This window comes from Dermacentor silvarum, chromosome 9 (assembly GCF_013339745.2).
Source record: "Dermacentor silvarum isolate Dsil-2018 chromosome 9, BIME_Dsil_1.4, whole genome shotgun sequence".
In the NCBI taxonomy this organism is placed as follows: Eukaryota; Metazoa; Arthropoda; class Arachnida; order Ixodida; family Ixodidae; genus Dermacentor; species Dermacentor silvarum.
In genome coordinates this window covers 102,520,727-102,541,086 of record NC_051162.1, presented here as the reverse complement: position 1 = coordinate 102,541,086, position 20,360 = coordinate 102,520,727, and the positions used below count along the sequence as shown (strand labels likewise).

General features: G+C 45.5%; 1 pseudogene; it reads right to left on the bottom strand.

Moving 5' to 3' along the window:
- Positions 1-1,238: 1,238 nt before the first annotated feature.
- Positions 1,239-11,661, bottom strand: LOC119463779 (uncharacterized; annotated as a pseudogene).
- Between the last annotated feature and the right edge of the window lie 8,699 nt (positions 11,662-20,360).

Here is a 20,360-nt window from a genome sequence, read left to right as displayed (position 1 = left end):
CCTGTCCAGGTGGATTACCTGAAGAAGTGGAGCTAAATTCACGAGAAATGGCAATGTCTAGGTAGCTGATCAAGAATTCAACCAATACCGCCCTAGTTATTGAATTTTATGCCACATGTTGCTATTGGATGTGGGAGCGGAAGTATAGTGAAGTCAACTCTCGCGCTAACTGTCCAAAAATCTGCTACATCATGCATTGGCTTTAAAGTTAGAGTAATCCTAAACTAACGCACGCATTTCCTAAAGTCTGGAACCGAAGCCAGTGTATATTGCAGGACATAATAAAAGTAGATATCTCGAAAGTGGCGCTTATCTTTAGAGATTATGACCGTCACCACAAAGCTATAATATATATCGCCAAAGCTGCCAATAACGGCTGCGACTTTCTAGGAACCAACGAATTTTCTAGACAATGTATATATGTATCTTTTATCGTGGTCTAGTGATAAGAACGTAATATATTATCTTTGAAGTGCCCCTAACCCACTAATGACGCACGCTACACTGATCTTTCCACACTACACTGATCTTCTACACTACACTTATCTGGAGCTCCTTTGCGTAAATTACTTTGTCAAAACGTCACACCTTACACTCCAATTTAAGACATTACCCTTGAAATGAATAATTAGATTTTATTAGTGATTTTGATTGATAAACTTGAGGTTTGGGATTTCTCATGCAGGTAATTTATGCGTCTTCCAGAAATTCATCTAAAAGGTGCACTAGCAGTCTGCCAGTGTGAGAGTGCAGATGCAGTTAACAACATTGTCAAGACTCGCAACGGTGTGAAACCGGTCTCTGTATATATATATATATATATATATATATATATATATATATAATCTTTATTACAATATGAATTCTGCCAGTCAATTAGTAAGGCCAAATAATTTCCCCTTTGTTTTCCTGAGTGTCCTTGTTTGTCGGCTTCTTATGCGGGATCAAAATTGGGCCCTCGGTTTCCTTTCTTCTCCGTATATATATATATATATATATATATATATATATATATATAGAGAGAGAGAGAGAGAGAGAGAGCAGATTTGCAGAATTTTGTAACAAGTCGTGAAACTGAGACGTTCAATAAGCAATATCGATGTGGCCAACGCTTTCACAACAGGTATTGCCCTAGCTAAGCCATGTGCTCCTATTGGAACGTTGGCTACAGCGACATTTCTCTCTCAGTCATTGGCGATTACCTTGAATAAAATGGTAGTACATATAAAGTGATTTTTTATAACGAGGATGTACTGTGTTTATCTTTTCTTTGTGTCCATCGCCGAGCTACATTGCTGAAGTTAGTGAACACCGCATTACTCATGTCAAAGATGGTTGGCTCTCCACGATTTATTGCTTTGTTCGACACATTCTTATGGAAGCAGCAGTTCCTCATCTTTTCCATGTTACCATCTTCTTCGTCTGTTGCGTCGTCTGCGTGGTTGTTCAGGCTTAGAATTTAAGAGCCACACAATAAACGATATGAACACAAGAACTGCATATGATGTGTCCTCAGTCTTCTCGATGTCACCATTCAACGCAGCTGAGGAAAAATAAAGGAAGACAGGAAGATACATGTAGCATAAATGACGAACAATTTATACAAAAATCAGCTCAGACGGACATTCTTGTTGCCATGGCCTTCGACAAGAATATTTGGGTATTTAGGGCAAACAGCATGGATGTCAGTACTTTCAATTTTGCTAGTGTATCAAAATTGTCACTTTGTAAATATTCGTATCGCATTTCTGCAAAATGCAGTTTTGCTAAGGCGCTATCTCCATTTGTCAACATTACGCGAAATTTTTTAATCAATATTGAGCAACACTTCATAGCAGTACTGCAGAGAGTCGAAATTTGTCAAATGCAAATTATCCAGCGAAGCACTTGTATTAATGTCACTGTTGGGCTGATCACATAAAGGACATGGTTTTCTGATGTTGTTCGCATCCTAGGCGCACAGCTAGTTGTAAAAAGCCTGTTAGGATATGTCACTGTTGGGCTGCTTACATAAAGGACATGGTTTTCTGATGTTGTTCGCATCCTGGGCGCACAGCTAGTTGTAAAAAGCCTGTTAGGATACGATATTTTCTCTGTGCGTGGTGGTCGTTGTAATCCTGATCTCTTTTTCTACGTACAATTTTTTGTTGACCAAATATTTGAATATTACTCACTGTACATTTTTCTGTTTTGAGCAATCTCCTTTATCTGTGCAGCTGTTGACAGTGCCACGTTCCGTTCAAATCTAGTTGTTCTTGTATGCTCCTACCCATATTGTGCTTTCTTAATGCCACGAGCTTTGGAAACGTGAAGCAGAATGAAGAGAACGGGCAGTGATTGTTTTTCGAAGAAGGGGTTAGAAGAGGGAGAGAGGTATTTGCCTGTTCTACATCCCTGAACTCTGGCTCATTATCACGAATACGCTGTAAAACCCCCAGCTGCTCACGTACGGGGTGCTTGGAGTATGTCCAGCTCCGGTATCGGCAGAATAGCCACTACGAATGCATCAATAACGAAGTATGCGTTATCTCTTGTTCTTTTTTCGCAGCGCTTGGTTTCAGGCGCATTTATTATCACTTGCCATCTTTTTGTCTCAAGATACTTGAGGGAATGATACTCTGTTATTGCGTGCTGCTAGGAAGTACTTTGTTAATGAGAGGTCATTTATGAACCAAGAAATCCTGTCCTGCTTTGAACAATTGTAGTCTAGGCAATATAACGGAATTCTCCGGTGAAATAGCCTTCATCGAAAACACGAACAATACGCGGCTTTGCGTTTGGACATGCAGATCGAGCTCACGCAAAAAAAGAAGAAAAACAGTCTGAGGCGTGGTTTAAGAACGGCTGAGTGAAGTGGTAGACACACAGACGCACTGCTTCTGTGAGTGAGCTGTGATCACTACGCTGTGTATTCGACAGCGGTCCTTATGACAGGAGTTGTTGTTTTACACATTCTCCGTTGATATTGCTACATATGTTGTGGCTGAAAAATTTTCTCTACTGATATATGAATAAATAATATGGCTGAACTAGTTAAGTAGCATAATGACGCTTATCGAAGCATTTTCGAAATATTATAACTAATATCTATTTAGGTTTGCGCAAAAGAAGACCCCTATCTTGGAAAGCAAAATCATGTTATTTAAACTTGTAGGTATCTCTGCTTCCGACAATAATCCCAAAATTTTATATCGGGCACTACATGACTATAATATGAATGGCTAAATTTGTCACTGCGAATACCATGGCTGCTGAGGTTCGAAACAAATTTTCTATGCAAGAGATGTGTCTATCACTTACTTCTTGTTTCTCATGGGACGTGCTACGCACGTAAGGAACTCCTTTCGGAGTGCCAACAGCTAATTCACATCGCACGCTAAAGCGATTTTGTAGCACGTAGGAGTGTCCAGGAAACTTCAGGACCGTGTTTGCAGAAAATAACTAGATGCGTTCTCTGCATTCCTGCATAGTACTCACCTGCTGTAGTCGTAACCGAGATCACCTTGCGGGTGCCGATCTCCCGGCCACCATGCATATTGGCAAAAGTGACGTTGAAGGCGTAATCTGTTCTCTGCTGTAGCTCGTTGATTGCCACGATTGACGCGTTTCCACCGTGATTGTTGCAGCTGAAGCTACGTCCGCCATAGGTGCCAATTAAGGTTATGTAACAACGGTCCAGGGCGCCATTCTTCACCTGTGGCACGAACACGACCAACTGCACTGACTCAGGCCCAATGGCAGTAGCTGTGACTTCGAAGTCTCCAGGGGCTGCGAGCGAACAAGAACAACAATCCTTGATGCTTTGGTCTCTAACGCGGATGTTTCCAGATCACGCTACGCAAAATTTATTTCCCACGGTAAGTCAAGATTTCAGTACCAGCCTTACTATGAATACGGGTGCTTGGTACTTCGGCACCGAAGCACGCGATGCGGCCATCACTAGGGACGCATACTTCCGCAGGCGCTATTTACGGGATGGTTACAAAAAAGGAAATAGGATTGAGAGAACAGCAGGCAGGTCACCACCACCATCATCATCAGCATAAAACGCAACATCTGCTATCTCAGCGTTGTGCACTCCGCTGTGACTAATGTTTTATTGGAATTTCAATGAAAGGCTTAACATGGTGGGCATCTTGTTTTATAAAAACTACACTGTTCAATAGTAAGTGCACATTTGTACATTACAAGGAAGGTTTGCGATCGCTTAAGTTTATAAACCAAGCGGCCCAACCCAGTGTGAAGGGAAGCTGTCAAGGTGCTTTGAACAGACCATTGCGGCTCAACGCACGTGCCCCGCGCAGAAGCGTTGAATAAAACTGAAATGTTGAACGATAAATGTAGTTTTTGCTCATTGAATGGTTGATTCAAAACCACACATCACCAGTATTCAATAATCGAAACCTAAGCCAGTGTTCCCTCTTTTATTGCTCATAACTGCATGCCATATGGCTTAGGTACAGTATCCGTACATGCGTTGTGTGGGTGAATTCGGAGAGGAGCTTCCGACGTTGTAATGTTATACGGGGTAATCAATTTTAAGTTTTCAGAAATTTTAGCAAATGGCCTGTGGCTGATAGCATAATTCGCGTACTTGAGTGGATTATTCGAAGCGGCGGCCATTACTAGCACGAGAAATCAAAACACACATCCTTCTGAATAATTAAATTCACTAATCAACTTCCCAGTTAGTTAATGGCAGACATTGCAATTTACGAACTGTGCCGGTGAGTTTGCAAGACGTGCCCACTCGAAATGAATCTCCTGGATAACACCAGTGTTGAGGTATTATTTTCCACAATGTGGGACAATACATGGGCGTTCCATTGAAAATCTGCTTCAATGCATGAAAGAGCAGTTTTGTCCATAATATAACTGGAACGACAGTGCATTTTTAAGGTGAGTTTCACGGCGCATACCCCGAAACTGTTGCCATCCTGTTGTCTTACTGCAAGGATACGCCTTGCAAGCACACCAGGTACAATTCGTAAATTTCACTCTGTGCCGCAGAGTAATAAATTAAGAATCTAATTGCTGTATTTTTATGTACCTGAATATGTGCTTCGATTTCTCGCGCAAGTAATGTCCCCCTGTCTGAGTAATAAGGGTCAAGGACTAGGATTATGTCATGGGCCACAGGTCATTTGAAAAAAATTCCCCGATAGCTCAATATGATCACCCCATCTATGGATAGTGGTGTTGCCGTTCAATGTAGAAGATTTTTAGAATCAGGGACAAATAGCGCCAAATGAATCAGTGCTGTGTTGTTGCGGTTTTCTTTCTGCTGTTTAATTTGGCCCACCACATAACTGGAGCAATTTCGTAGGTCCCATCAAGGTCAAAGTAACACAAGTTGACAGTATTGTATTCTATTTATATTCTTTGCAAATTCATTCAATGTTTCATGTTTTGCAGATTGTTTCCAGTGAGTAAATGCCTAAGCGTTCAAAGGTTAGCCCTTTACACAGGAGCAAGTATGTCTATAATAGTCAGTATATTTCTTTTTCTTTATTTCAAGTAACGCGTAATGCTGCACAGTTCTGTTTATTATACGACATAAAAATAGAAATGCTCACCGTACAAAGGCGTCTCGATTTCCTTGAAAGCAGGCTGGCTCCTGACCACCTTGTCACGGCACAGTGCACAAGCAGTCACTTGTACGCAGTACGAGGTGCCGATGGTACTGTCAATATCGAGACACGCATCCTGTGTTTGATGTCTCGTGCAATGTTGGCTACTCCTTCCGGCGGCGCATGACTCATAGGTCACGCAAACTTTCACGTCGTATACAACTTGGCACTCACACGTTGTACTGGATGGCGTCCATGAAAGTCGGATCCTCGACGGCGAGGTCTCTATCATGGTGATGTTACTTGGGGGTGTCAAATCCGTTTCTGAAGCACAGGGAGAGATAACCATGTTAAGTCTCGATGAATGATCGGAAACTACTTCCCATGAGGAGACTGAGGGAGCAAGTGAGAGCTACAAGATATCCATAGCAGGAATGAGTGGCGAATCGGCAGGAAATTGTATACTTAAACCAAATTCCAGACTTTTTGAACGAGACCTATTCAGAAACTGCACTTCAAATTGCGGTCATGCTTTTTCTGTGGGAGATTAACTGACCGATGCGCCAGCAGTAACCGACTAGATAAAAGTGTTCAAAACTAATCACTTGATAAAATGTGTTTGCAATGGCTTATCTGACAGAAAAAAGTGCTGCTTGAAAGTATTTTCCCTACGCTGCTTACCAATCACTGTGTTCGAGTTTTCAAACATGAGGACTATGGGAAGTTTTGTAAACTTGTTTGGTTGAAAAGCTCTGAATAGAATCAAAATTAATTGATTGTGCGAGCACATACTATAGGAAATAGCTTAAAGCGTCATAGCATCGCCCAGTATGATCGAATCTGTCATGATGAGCTTTTGGGGAGGCTTGACGACCACACGAGACACCCATAAATATATAGTTAATCCTAACGAGGGACGGACATAGAAAAGACATACACTGCGTTGTGTATGCTGTCTCTATGTTCATTCCGAATTTTATGCCTCTTGTAATATGATGAGGAATAACCAAATAGTCCGAAATTCCACTCCAGTAAAAATATAGTTATACTGTTCATCTGTTGCAACATATAGCGAGCCTCAGAAAATATAATGTGTTACATGAAAACGTATGCCAGAAAAATCTAAGTTATAGTTCCCATTTCAAAAATATTTGTAAGCTTGTAGTTTTCGCACGTGGAACAGTATGGGAAAAATACTCTATATCACGGTGGTAGAATAGGAGAGGTGGCCAAACGAGCCCCGCAAGCGTGTCGCCGAACCTCTCGAGTTTCTACATTGGTCTCCAGGGGGCAACAGAGATTTTATGGGCTCAAAGACGCGCTTCGCAAGCTTTCGCTGTGCTGTAAAAGGTAGGTATTGTCACAAATTTTCTGGCTTTACAACGTTGTTTAGGTTTTTAATAACTTGTAGAGACTGTCTGCCAGCCTTGCCCACAAAAATGAGGGTATCAGGCTCTGTGGAGCTTAAAAATTTATAATTGGCGCGGTAAATCTCGATAAGGCTGCAACAGAGCTGTGAAGCAAAGGACGCGCGTGTATTTTTCTGGAAGCGTGAAAATTATTACCGGCGAGTGCACAGCGTAAAAAAATATTTGGTTTTTACTTCCTTGTGGGTAGCATTCGGCTCATGGGCGTAGTTGATTTATGATCACCAGGCTGTAACTAAATTTCACTGTTGCGCAGTCAACAATTGTTCAATTATTGTTCATCTCCCTTCAGGCGCTGTTCCCAGCCCCAGTAGCTTCAGATGGCGAGTACAAACATGCGCGCGCCTACGAAATGCTGGAGACTGCAAACGACGGGAGTAGACGCCGTTCTAGCGGCGCCGCCGCCCCTTCGAGTTCGTGGCCGACCTGGGCCGACCACTCTGAGCAACAACGAATAAAAACGGCGTGAAGCACACAGTAAGTGATGCCGCGGTGACCGTTGTAGATGCGGCGCACTGGACTTCACTTGGGATGCACACATGTGCACACTACAAGGAATATCACGGTGGCTGCGTGAATGAACTTTGATTTTTATATCAGCCGGGTCCTCCCAGTGATCTTATATTTTAGTGACGTGCTTGGAAACTGACGATTCCTCAAACCAACGTTTTCATTGGTATATATATATATACATATATGTGTGTGTTACGATGGGGTGCGTTTATTTAACAGATGAATTGATGAAAAGGGGCCGCGCCGACAACGAGTGCACTTCGTTCACTTCGTTCTCCTCTTCTTCCGTCCTTGCCGTAGCTTTAGCGTAACACTATATATATATATATATATATATATATATCTTGGTTACCCCGCCAACAGTAACTTTGGTAAGACATTATATACTGTTTCTTCGTAGTCGCATATGCTAATAGAAGAGTGTTTAATAATATTGTAATGAGGAAGAAGAAACAATAAATGTGCTCGATCGTGAACATAAGAAAAAGATATTCGTTTCAAGCGTGATTCATTTGGCAATGACGCATTAGTCACCGTAGAGTTCTCAGAACTAACAGCTCCCTGACAAAATTTGCGCGAAAAGCCCGGTTTAAGCGACGGTAACTATTTAGTGGTATTGCAGGACGTCCCTGGTTTACGGCACTATGACGCGAACTTCTTTCTCAAAAGTCGGAGACGTAAAAATAAAGTTCGAACGCTCGCGACGCCCTCCGGCTACGTACAGTGAAGTACCGCGGTGCGGAGAATGAGCCCAGACTACCCCTGCTGCCATCTAACGCAAAGCGCCGGCAACTCGAGAGCCATCGCGTCATGCATGGCGCATTGGCTGAGCGGCGCCGTTTGTCCACCTCACCTATTCTACCACCGTGCTCTACATATTTCTCAAACAAAAATGTGGATGCCGGGGCGGACGTTAGACACGTACCATCACCCCAACTGACGGTAGACGAGGTTACACAAGCACCACCACCACAAGCGACATGCGTCTTGCACGCACGCACGTGTGCGGAAGTGCAGCCTACATTTTCATTCTTCTAGGCCGCGCACTAAGCACCAATCCCTCATTAAAGTAAACGAATGTTCAAAAGTAAAAGCGTGACAAAATTCGTAAAGTACGACTTACACACAACCTGCGGACATGATGGCATGTGTTTATAATGCGAATATTAAATCTGTTACACGGAAACACAAGCGCAAATTCCATTTCCAGCTACGGCTTTTTGGGTGAGCACGCGTTGTGAAACGAAGCGTTATACTCAAATGGGCTCATGCCTGCGGAGCCAATTTGGCTGACCTAGACAGATCCTCCTGTTTGCTTGCTTCATCTTTTTAACGCATAATGTGCGATCCGCTTACATTTCATGCAATGTCGGCGAGCATAATCGTTTCAACAGGCTTATTCTGCCCATTTATAATAATCTCTTTCATTGTTCGTGAATGCAGGTGAGAAAAGTTGTGGAGCATTCTGGTGATATACACTGTGCATTGCCACTCGTTCATACCGGTGCGTTTTCTATCAGTGTTGTGCCTTAGAAATAATTTCATCATTTTTAGTGATTTTCACTTTTCGTGCACATTTATTACTGCCTTGAGAATTGCTTGCATTTCACTCAATAACGAAGATGTACGAGCCTGTAATTTCGATAAACAAAGTCAGCCCAGCTGTAATTGATCAACAGTACAACCTGCATATATATATATATATATATATATATATATATATATATAAAGCTTGACAAATGGTGCTCACAAAATAGAAATATATTTCTGGGATTTCACGTGCGAAAACCGCGATCTGATTAGGAGGCACACTGTCGTGGTGGACTCGGGAATAGTTCTGGTCACCTGGGGATCGTTAACGTACACATAAATATATCTGCACGAGCGTTTTTTCTTTTTTTTTGCATTTCGCCCTCATCAAACTGCGACCGCTCAGGCTGAAATCCAGCCCGTGGCATCGAGCTCATCCCCCCAACACCATAGCCACTAATCCACCGTGATGTGAAAATGGCACTCACCTTCGCACGTCGTCACAGCACCGCGAAAAGTCCAAAAGACGAGGACTGCGACCACAAAACAAGCAAAAGTTACAACAACGATCGGCGTCCATCGCTGTTTATTCCTCATTGACGAAGGCTCTCCATCCAGTGACCGTATCTTCGTGTCGAAATTCTTCAAACTACCGGCGGTTGCGGGATCCTGCCGAAGCACAAGAGATTCGTTGCCGTCTGTCATACTATCACTGGCAGCGCTTGGCAAAAGGGCAGCAGGTGAGTTCGAAACTATGGGCGAAAGTATAGAAGCACCGGGAGCCAGCACATGGCCGAGAGAGCGTGATGAACGAGAGAGGGTGAAGATGGCAGCGCAACAGCGCGAAGGACCCCTATCGAGAGCTACTGGAACCGAAGTATCCGCGGTAAACACTCCAGAACAGGAGGGGGACAAGTTCAGGTAGCTGAGTAGCTGACTGTATATATAGCTGACTGCATTCAGTGTAGCTGACTGCCGTGTCATAAGGTGCACGCCGATTATACTTTCACACTGTTGCGAATTGTGCTGGGCGCACAGCGAGGCGAGGGCGTTGAGAGATAAATACGCGCGTCTTTTCAAGAGGGGAAAGTGTGTGTGCAAGGGGCGCGTGGAGTGCGTTGCCGAGATAAAAGACGAAGGGAAGCGGCTGAAGGTGTCCAGGCAGGAGTTATCTTTCGCAACGAGGCCCACAATACCTCTGCGTCAGTTCAAACAGCACACAGAAAGAAACGTAGTGCATACGGAGCTTGAAATTCGCAGACTACCATGCCATGCCAGGGAAGTTCCATTTTTTGACATGAGTACGCTTAATACACTGGACGCACATTGAAGGTAGAGTACTTTTGCTTTTTTGTGTCCCGTGAGTAGACAAAGAAACCAAAAAAATAAAAATTGGGAAATCCGCAACCTCCGGATGGTATAACGGGCATAAGGCCAATAATGAAATAAACGAATTGGAGTTGCGATAGGAACTCAATGGAAATTTAGAAAGGAAAGTGAATTAAAAAATAAACGTGGAGGCAAAACCCCGTTAGATGACGCAAAATGATCTGGTTTAGATACGGAGTCTGTGATTTGAACGGAAGAACCAGAACAACTATATTACACTAAGCTGTTAAGTTGCACGAATCTTCGGCTGTGATACGAAGGTAGCGCGCCTGCCAATTTGTGTCATTATGAGCTGGAGCGAGATGCTCCAAAAAGAAGCCATGTGCATACCAGCAACCTCCAGGTTCCGGCTGGCCAGATGTTTTGGCGGTACCCTGCTTGCGAGGAGGAGCGCGATGCAGGAGGTGCTCGGGTAATTGTCACCTTGGATGGTCACTGCATGAGTGGCTTATACATGATGTTGGGACGAGAAGACTATTACAAAAGGGAGCGGAAAGCACCTGAAGTGCAGTGGAAGGTAACGAGAAAAGGAACGGAAGGCAGAGAGTATGAAAAGAATAGGAGGACAATGGGGATGAAGCACGCAGTTAGAGCAATCTATCACGGGGAAGTCCCGTCATAGTTGGCTTAAATCGTATAGATGGCATGAAACAAACATTTAAGAGTATTGTGAAACAGTGAAAAAAGAGTTAGGCGAGAGGAGTTAGTTGGCATCAGCGATAACGGAAGAGGTAGGGGAGGGAGACCAAGAGACTGAAAGAATCATAAATGCATGAGTTGCAGGAGCAGGGCCCACTACTTTTTAGATGTTAACAGGGCCGGATAGGCGTTAGGCCATAGGGATGCGGTACGAACAGAGGCGTGCAATTGAGACACGATGCGTGCGGTGCGTGGACACGAAGTAAAATAATGTGTCTCGTCGGTGCAAATTACACCGCACGGGCATAAGGACGAAGCACTCAGATTAAATTTATGTAAGTAAAACTGAAAGTGGCCATGACCCGTAAATAGGTGTGTCAAAAGTCGGCTTGGGGCGAACCAGCGTGGAATAACAAAAACACTTGGCACCCAGTTATACAGGCTGGTGCGTGTGGCCTCGGGCTGCCAATAACAATTCCATTGGTGTAGTGCTGTTTTAAATAACCGCGAGCGAATCAACTGCACTGTGAAAACGCAATGTCGAGTCAGGCCGGTGGTCTCCGCGGAAGACGCAGCCGAGTCAGCAAGCTCATTCCCCACCATGCCCCGACGGCCTAGGATGTGATAAGGAAAGATCCGCTGCCCCTAAGGGCCTGCAATCGGAGCGCCTTTTTAAATTGCCACATGCGCGCATCCCTAACGCTAGGGTGACGCAGCGCGGTTAACAGCGAAAGGCAATCAGTGTATTTACGTACACCGGCATTGGCACGCAGGGAATCTACAAACGCGAGCGCCTCGGCGAAGGCAACAGACTCTGCACTGATGCACTAGTCGCGTTCTCCACGCGAAACTTGCTCACAGTGATTAGACGATCGTTTGGGTCAAACGCAACGTCAGCCGCGCCCGCCGAGGCGCTCGTGTAGGTGCCGTCGGCGTCGATATGACAGTCCGGGGCACGCGAAATATAAGTGGCTTGAAAAGGGGGGAGGCGCTCGAACAGAAAACGGCAAATCTCACGCGTATGGTGCGACCGAGGATTGAAGGGGCGTTCAATTGTGCTCGGATAATATGTGTCCTGACCATAATGGGTGTCTTGGCGGAGGATAAACAGTGAAAATTGCGCACCCAACCCGTCCAACACCACAGTAAGTTGCGGACAGTTTGCCAGTATGAGCAGCGCCGAGGTTCTGGTTTTCTAGTAAGTGCCCGTCAACGCCACCACAATCGAGCGCTGCACTTACAGCACTCGGGTGACGAGGTGCGACGTTCGGAAAGCGGGCCACCAGACGGGGCACGCGTATGCAACGGCAGACAACAGAACCTGCCTGTAAAAACGTCGTATAAGCACTGGATGTAGCGTGAGATGCATGCGAATGAAATTGATCAATCGCGCAACCAATACCTCGGGTCTTGAAATAATCAACATGGGCATCGAAATTCAGTTTCTCATAAAGACCACACCAAGGAGTTTAATGTGGCCTTTGTGTTTTAGGAAGGTGCCGTTTGAGCTATTAGACGGACGGCGCTTGGATGTGCCAATGTGCCCATTGTTGAAGAAGACGAAAAATGACTTTTTTTGACTGATTTTGACCTTTTTTTTTTACGGGCCCAATTGCAAACCAAGGTGAGTACAGATTCTGCCAGAGCCTGCAGTTGCAAGAGCGACGATCCGGAAAGGAGTACGATAGTGTCATCCGCATACGCCTGAATATGTATGCCCTGCGGGAGGTGGAGGTCGAGGAGGGAGTAAATTACCAGATTACAAAGCAGGGGACTCATCGGCGAGCCCTGCGGACTGCCAATGGACGGACGGGCCGATACCTCCCCCGCGTTCGCGCGAAACACCACCCTGCGACCTGTCAAGAATGACATCAGCAGGTGGTAGAAGTTCGCAGGGCATTGGTGTTGGCGTAGGAAGGATTGCCACAGAAAGTTGTCCGCAAGTATGGGTACAAATTTGTGCGCGCTGTCGTCTTCTGCGCGCGTTCCGCCAACATGTACCCGCCTCCACCGCGTGACGTCACGGAGCGAGCGCAGCGGCCTTGCAAAGTCTAGGGGGTACTGCTCAATCTCCGACGCGAAAGGAGGCAAGCGGGAAGGCAGCGCGGGAGGGAGGAGTTGCGGCTTCTGCTCCGCGAGCAACTGCGTACCTCTCCTTTGCCCGGCACCTGGCGGTCACGCGCACCGTATCTTGAAAGTGACCTGCAACACGGCTCCTACCTTTGTATGTGCTGTGCTTTCGCCGCTCAGTTTCAGTTGAAGCGGTAGACTGCATGAACCTTCGCTCGCTGCTGCTGGCGCACTTGCTCACGACAAGTTTTGAGAGCGATTGTGTGCTGATTGAGTGTTATTTATTCATATTTGCTTGGCACTTGTTAATTGAGTTAGCAAGCGAACGTGTCCAACTTTATACAGCCGATAAATCTACTATCGATACTCCGTATAGCTCACTACTAATTTGCTATCGCAACTGATGCTTCGCCTTTCGGGCGAAACTGCGTCTTTTTTTTTTTAGTGGGCAAACGTAGGGCGAGGTTACACTAGTTGCCCATTATTATCTCTGCGCATGTGTTCGCTTAACTCTACAGGCTCTCCGCAACATTCGTGGGGTAATGGTAGCACATGGTCATCTGTTTAGAATTATTTTCTAGCAAAAAGTAAGGAGAACATGCACAATAATTAGACTTCACATATTTTTTTTCAGTAGGGGGTGCATTACAAGGCCGTGTGAGATTTCTAATGATCAACCATAAGATGACGCAGTATTGACGAAAACACGGCCCCTTAGAAATAAATTATTGAGTCGGATCTTTGCACTTGACCGTGCATAACAAAGGCAGAAAAACGTCTTCGATTCTGGGAAAAAGCTATTTGGTGATCAGAGTGAATTATGATACTGCCAGCTGCGGCTACCGGCTGCATAACTTGCTGGAGAATGCCGTGCCCTCAGCGAAGTGTCGTGGAAGTGGTAGAGATATCACGCCGGGCCATTGAAGGCGAGCTTCTGTATAGAGGATACGCGTGAGTCACCGCGTTGACGAATAGGCGATAAGGCCACCGACAGTCAAGGACGAAGAGTCGAGATAAGTGTGACTCATGGCTGAGCCGGTTGCATGAGCAGCGCGGTGCGCTGTTTTTTAGTTTGATCTAGCGGACTGGGTTGTTGCTACTATGATGACGTTCTATGCGCCACTGCTCAGAAATTAGGCGTTAAATTGAGACAAAAAAGTAAGTAGACACACTTTGGTGCTTACTTGGTGACCAAACTATAGTAGTCTGATTTCCGTAAGCCTCATTTCTTTACAAGGCTGCTCGCTACTTTCCTGTGATTAACTTTAACACTCAAACGCGTCTGTCGTTCGTGACATAAGAAAGCTGGCGCGCAGCAGTGAAGAAAAGAAAGTGGGCTTTAACGGGACGAAACTGCCCGCAAGGTTATGAGGGAGGCCATAGGAAACGCTCCGTACAATCAAACGATAAAGTTCGTGCACACCCATAAAAATACGGCCAGAAATCGAACCTGCGACGTCGGGTTCACCAGCGGGGCGGGTGAATGTCTGAAAAAAAAATCGTGCAAGATAGATGGCGATTATTAGATGGAGGCAACAATACTTAACATTACGTTTAGCACTACGTGTTCACAGGGTATGCGCAAGTGCAAACATCAAATTACACGGATGGACAGTATGAATCGTCGAAAAAACGATGCCACGACAATGAAAGCGATGAAAAATATCGGTAGAAGGACGAATAATCATGAGATATCTATGCTCACAGAAGTACCATAAACCTGTAAAACGGATTCAATACCGCTTGTGTAGCAGTGGAATATACCAATTATGAAGGACTGGTGAAGAATGGGCGTATACCCATAGAGGCGCATGCCGAATGAGTCAAGAGTGAGGTACCTTATATGTAACAAAATTATGGAAATCAACGAATTCGTTCAATAACATGTACCAAGAGCTGCACCGTTACGGAGATCAAATCTAAATCCAGCGTCTTTATCGGGTCATCGCGTCGTTAACATCAAAAACATTGCGTCTTTTAGACGTTTTATTGCTCCTATAAAAATTCCAATGGGCAGTAATGTGGTAACGCTGGCCGCATTCGCCGTCTTGCAGAGGGCTTGGTTCCCAGGTGCCTGTAGGTTACAATTAAGGCTCGACCATCGTCACAGTTTGGCTAATCTGGACTCTAAAATGCAACAACCCTGTTCATCGCCGAGCAAACGATAAAAAGCCAGCTTCACTTTGCTGCCAGAAATCAACTCAGCAGCGCCAGCAGGTTCTCGCGTCATTGAATATCCGTGCGGACGGCATTCACAAGAGGCATGTGAATGCCTCTTGTAAACAAAAAACTTGGTCCGAACCTCTTTCTGCAATGACGTACGCTTCGCACCTGTACAAAGTGCCCTGAAAAACTAATAGTTCGCTCTGAAATTATAGCGTCAAGCTTCCAAAACAACCTTTCTCTGCAATCAAATCTCCAGAGAGATTGCACCAGTATACAAACACAAATGCATGTGAAAAATTGCACATCCGGTTATAGTGGCTCTTCGTCAGCTGAAATGCTCCATGTACGCAACAAATGAGAACTTCTGTTACTTGTTCACGTTGGATTCTCGCTTTGAGTGCACGGAATAAAATTCTGAGCGTCAGGTTGCGCGTGCATGCGCTGTGAAAACGGACATACGTAATCCTTTAGTTGAATGTAAGGACTTGGTAGCATTCCTTCCATTCACCGCAGGACGTGTGAAGTTTTCGCATGATAGGCCATTGCTATTATTTTCTCTCGGCGACATTCTGTACACTGCTTTATTCTCGCATAGTTTTGTAGCTGTAAGTGTATTGTTTAAAGTTCATGGGCGTTTTGACCGTAAACACAGTGCAATACCACGAGCAACGCAGCAAGTGTGCGGCTAAGTCCACTGTAGGAGCGTCTCGATACCAACGGCGTTATATCGTAAGGTTGTTCCATTCTGACTTCATTCAAATATCATCGAGTCTTATTAGCCTAATCGCTGCTGCAAGCAAGGGCCGTGACCGCAAGGTTGTTTCATTAGTCCAATCAAACCCTTTCTTCCTTTATAGGAGGCGACTTTGGTTTCAAAGTGAATAGCATTGACTACCGCGACCTGTTTTTCCTATCCAATTCTCTGATGAGAAGGAGGAGCGCGCAAAAGAGGAGAGAATTCCGTGGGGCTTAGCTAGCGCAGTAAAAGTAGATAAAAGGATGAGGAGAGTGGTGCCGGCGTTTCCGATTGGTGCTCTTCCCCTTGCTTACTGTGCCTTGGCTCGTACCGCAGCATTGGCCTAGTGGTTGAGCATCCGCCTCGTATGCGGGAGGTACCAAGTTCAAATCCCAGTGCGGCTGGCAACCCACCGTTTTTTCTCTAATGGGTAGACCTGTGGTAGATATGGTAATGGGTAGAGAATCCAAAGGCGTCCCCATGTCAATGGGGCATGTGGGGCGCCACGTCGGAAATGGTCGCCATGCGAGCGGTCCAAAGCTCACCTTTAAAGAAACGAAAGCTCAGCCATAAAAAAAGAAAGGAAAAAGTACAATCGGGGCCTTAAGTATTAGCTGAAACAAGGTGCGCGTCGTGACACATGACACTAAAAGCGGTCATATGTGGTGACGCTAGAAGAGATCACCAACGGCTCCGACATGACACCACCCCTGTGATCATCGTTGGAGGCTTCATTGTTTGACAATTCAAAAACAGACAAAATATGGATCACTGAGTTTGTGCTAGAAGACTTTGGTTTGAAGTGTCACATCAATCCAAGTCACTCAAGAATGGTCGTGTATAGATGAACTTTGGCCTAGATTCTGTCTAAGGGACTAATCGAACAAGTCAGTCTATATCATAGTAATCAGAAAGCTGTCATAACTACCGTTGCCAGATTGTGAAAATAAATATACTTCCCTTGTCCAACCCTGTGTCATGTGCCAGCTTAGCTGTTCATCCACCTTCACAGAGTTGAATGGCTGCAACTTTTTGGCCTCGGTTTTACACAATGATATAATGCTAGAAACGCCGTGTCATTTGTTCTTGCCTCGTGGATGATATAAATATAGGTTCAAATAAAATCTATATCCCACTTCTCGCCGAGAGTAGGTACAATCAAGAAAATACTCGCTCGCTCGCTCGCTCGCTCGCTCACACACACACACACACACACACGGAGACGCACAAATAACACACATGTTCAAGCCCATACATTTACACGCGCGCACACCTGTATACACGCACAAAAATGTCCGCACGCACGAACACTGAAATGTACGCATAAACAAACGTGCGTATGCTAGCAGACACATACACGCACTCGTGCGCACGCAGATTCAAATGCAGACACAAATAAGCGCGCATGCACAAACTCAAGTACACGCGCACGCACGCCTCAAGACGATCACACGCATATACACTCCATTTGCCTCGCTGCTGCCTCGCAAAACCCTGCGCGTGCAAACAAAATGAATGAGACTCGCTCGATCTGGAATTACTATTAAAAGGCCAGCTGTAATAAATCGCCTTACGGTTTAAATTTGTCGCTTCTTCAAGTCAATAGGGCTATTTTTTTGTTTAACCTACACTGGTTACACGAGTGTAGCTAGAGTAGCGGTGTGACAGCGATGCCTTGAAGAAAATGGTTTGAGGACGACTGTGTGATGGCGATGACTAACAAAGGCGGAATTACGAGAGTAGGACATGGATGTTACACTGACGACGATGGAACGACCTTGATGACATCCCTACGGCGCTATGACAGCGAATGTAAGGCGACAACTGTATGACGACGATGCAATGACGAGGATGGCACGACAATGGCTGGAGGACAAGGGGAGGATGACAAGTGGATGATGACAATGATGCGACTGATGCCTGTATCATGACACCTGTACACGAGGATGGCGTTACGACGACATCACGACGAATCGAAGATGAAGCTGAAGTGACGACGATGGTATGATCAAGACAGTATGACAACGAAGCCCTGACAAGGGGCGCATGATAGCGACTGTCTGACATTGACAGCATGGCAAGGGCGGCATAATCACGATTGAATGACGACAGTATGATTATCATAGAATGTCTAAGAAAGATTAATGTCGACGGAACGATGAAGGCGGTATGACAAGGGCGGAATGACGACAAGGGGATGACATTAGTGGAGCGATAACTATGAGAAAACGATAGCGTGATCATGACGGCATGGCGACGACTGCGTAACAACGATTCCGTGATGAGGACGGCATGACGAGAGTCGGATGGCAACGCTGGAATGACGATGATGAACCGACGACAGATGGCATCATGGCCACGAACACATTTTTTTGGTCCAAGCGATTAGAATAACATGAACCGCTGGGTAGGAGTAGTAGGCATGACGACAGTCTGACAAGAGTCAGGTCACGAAGCTGGAATGACGAACGACGACGATTGCAATGTGACAACGAATGCATGAAGACTGTATGATGACGATCGCGTCACGAGGATGGCACGTCGAAAGACGTATGGAAAAACTGGAATGACGATTATGCAACGATCACGAAGGCATCACGACCACCAGGCCACACCTAGTGACCCGAGCTGTTATACAACTTTGGCCACTGGGTCAGGGTATAAGGTGTGACGGCGACGGAATGACGAGAGTGCGATCTCGAAGCTAGAATGACGACGATGAAGGCATCACGACCACGAGCAAATGCTTATCGGTCTAAGCAGATAGACATCTTGGGCCGCTGGGTCGACGTAAGTGGCTCGATAGATAGATAGATAGAGGGAGACAGGCATACAGACAGACTGACATCCTCATAACAGCTGAAGTAGGCAAATAATGAGATCTGATTATGAGGCAAACCATATTGAAGATCTCCAAAATAATTTTCACCTCCTGCGCTTCATCAACGTGAACTTAATTGAATTACACGAGCGCATTTGCATTATTCCCGTCCCAACTTACAGTTGAGAAAACAATGTTGCGCACGGCAAACGCCTGGCAACGCAAGTTTGCACGAAGGAACGAGTAACCTGCCCACTGGTTCTCTTGTGCAAGCTTCTGTGTTAAGACACTGGTCATGTGCGTTATTGTTTCGCAGACGTTAACTTGCACCATTTTTCAAATGTTTGGGATGCGCGTACACAAACGAAGTTAGAAATGGAGGTATCTGAAACTTGGTCCCAGAATATAGATGCATCTATGTCTGGTACTGTCCCTGATAACAGTGGCTATTTTACTAAAACACGTTTCACTTATTTATTGCTATGGGTGCTAGAAAGAAAATGAGCGTGGTATCATTAACCGTACATAAGTAACATTACATTTTCCTCTAATATAAAATAAATGTCGCCAAAAGAAACCCACCTTGGCAACGAAAGTTGAAGGTCCTGCTATAAGGAACGTTCTGAAGGAAATAATTAAAGCCGAATTCGGAATGGCTTTTATTCATAACTGATGCAGGCCACTGCGCAGCTGCCTGCGATAATATTATGTACAACATCAGGATTACCTAGAAATTGCTCTTAGCAAAAATTCTAGCATAAGAGCTTTTACAGCGTAAGCTGGTATGGCTCATTCCAATAGCTGTTTCGGTTCGCGTTGGTGTCCGCCGCTGCCGCCCCGTAACCGCTATCGCTGGAAATGCGAAAAAAGTACCAGTTCTCCACCGGGATCAAACCCCAGGTACTCTAGCCAGATACTCTACCACTGAGCTACGCAAGCGCTTGCTTTCGGCCAGCGGAAATGCCGTATAAGGCAAGCGCGCAGGAGCAGACGACTGAAGCCTCCGCCAGTATGGTGGCGCCATCTAGGTAAGGTGCTTGCAAACGCAGCGCGTGCAGGCGCAGACGACTATATGCGATTATGACGAGGTGCGCAATCAACGCACTCCCGAGCTGCCGAACCTCCACCAGTGTAGTGGCGCCATCTAGTTAAGGTCAAATGCGGCGTGCCCGACATGTAAGTTGCAGTTGTAAGGCTTGATCGGGCTCAGCAGACTGCTGCGCAGAGAGCATTACAAGCCGCAGCTCGCCGTTGACGCCGGGCGGACAGTTCAAATTGTTCTCGTCAAAACGAGGCGAACAGACTGCCGCGAAAACCCTGTTGTGCGTGGTGCCCAAATTGGAGCTACTCTTGAGCCGTTCCACCATCTTACGCTGTGAATGTGCTGCGTGTGCCGCGCAGGCCTGTGACTTTTTCTTGAACACGGCCATAAATGTCTGACATCATAGCATATTCTTCTGGTTGCTTTTCTTCTTCCTTGTTTTTTATTGAGGCTTCGT